The sequence below is a fragment of the Arachis hypogaea genome, chromosome 20, assembly GCF_003086295.3.
Source record: "Arachis hypogaea cultivar Tifrunner chromosome 20, arahy.Tifrunner.gnm2.J5K5, whole genome shotgun sequence".
NCBI classification, from domain to species: Eukaryota; Viridiplantae; Streptophyta; class Magnoliopsida; order Fabales; family Fabaceae; genus Arachis; species Arachis hypogaea.
This window is the reverse complement of record NC_092055.1, coordinates 71,501,060-71,502,720: the sequence shown is the minus strand read 5'-3', so window position 1 is coordinate 71,502,720 and position 1,661 is coordinate 71,501,060. Positions and strand designations below refer to the sequence as shown.

The following is a 1,661-nucleotide window of genomic DNA, read 5'->3' as shown; positions in this document are numbered from 1 at the left end:
TGTTTTTGATCCAAATTTTTTTCAAATCTTCATAATTTTTCAAAATCAAATCTTTTTCAAATCATATCTTTTCAATCATATCTTTTCAAAATCAATTTCTTTTCAATTTTTTATTTATTACTATTTTCAAAAATCCTTGCTACAATTAATAATTTAATTCAAGATTTTCTAGTTGTTACTTGCCTATTAAGAAAGGATCAAAAGTTTTAATTCTAGAATCATATCTTCTAATTTCTTGTTAGTAAAGTAATCAACTTTAATTTTAAAACTTTCTCTTTTTAGTTTGATTTTCAAGCATATCATCTCAATCATATCTTTTCAATCACATCTTTTTCAAAATTTATTTTCAATCATATCTTTTTAATTTCTAATCTCAAAATCTTTTTTCAAAATCACTTAATTTCTTTCCCAATTTTAGTTTTCAAAAATCATCAATCAAATTTTCAAAATTTCTTTTAATTATTTCAAAATCTTTTACTTTAATTTCGAAAATTCTTCCCCTCTTCTCACATCCTTCTATTTAAAGGACTAACACTCTTCCTCAAGGTGCAATTTGAACTCCCTCCTTCTTTATATGTTCGAATTCTCTTCTATCTACCTCCTCTTTCTATTCTTCTTTTCCTCTGACACCTCAAGGAATCTCTATACTATGACATAGAGGATTCCCTACTTTCTTGTTCTCTTCTCTTTCATATGAGCAGGAACAAAAATAAAGGCATACTTGTTCAAGCTGATCTTGAACCTGAAATGACCTTGAAGAGAAAGCTAAGAGAAGCTAAAGCACAATTCTCTTTAGAGGGCCTAACAGAGCTTTTCAAAGAAGAAGAAACCATGGCAGCCGAAAACAACAATGCCAACAATGCAAGGTGCTTGGTGACTTTACTGCACCTACACCCGACTTCTATGGGAGAAGCATCTCAATCCCTGCCATTGGAGCAAACAACTTTGAGCTTAAACCTCAATTAGTTTCTCTAATGCAACAGAATTGCAAGTTTCACGGACTTCTATTGGAAGATCCTCATCAGTTCTTAGCTGAATTCTTGCAAATCTGTGACACTGTCAAGACCAATGGGGTTAACCCTGAAGTCTACAGACTTATGCTTTTTCCTTTTGCTATAAGAGAAAGAGCTAGGACATGGTTGGATTCACAACCTAAAGAAAGCCTGAACTATTGGGAAAAGCTAGTCAATGCCTTCTTGGCAAAGTTCTTTCCACCTCAATTGAGCAAGCTTAGAGTGGAAGTCCAAACCTTCAGACAGAAGGAAGGTGAATCCCTCTATGAAGCTTGGGAAAGATACAAGCAATTGATCAGAAGATGTCCTTCTGACATGCTTTCAGAATGGAGCATCATAGGTATTTTCTATGATGGTCTGTCTGAACTATCCAAGATGTCATTGGATAGCTCTGCTGGAGGATCTCTTCATCTGAAGAAGATGCCTGCAGAAGCTCAGGAACTCATTGAAATGGTTGCAAATAACCAATTCATGTACACTTCTAAAAGGAATCCTACGAATAATGGGATAGCTCAGAAGAAAGGAGTTATTGAGATTGATACTCTGAATGCCATATTGGCTCAGAATAAAATATTGACCCAACAAGTCAATATGATTTCTCAGAGTCTGTCTGGAATGCAAGCAGCAACAGGCAGTACTAAGGAAGCT

At 34.3% G+C, this 1,661-nt stretch overlaps 1 non-coding gene across 1 annotated transcript; it reads right to left on the bottom strand.

Moving 5' to 3' along the window:
• Positions 1-1,226: 1,226 nt before the first annotated feature.
• Positions 1,227-1,334, bottom strand: LOC112787252 (small nucleolar RNA R71). The gene has a single exon (XR_003194674.1). It is a non-coding gene; the product is annotated as a small nucleolar RNA R71 (small nucleolar RNA).
• Positions 1,335-1,661: the final 327 nt, after the last annotated feature.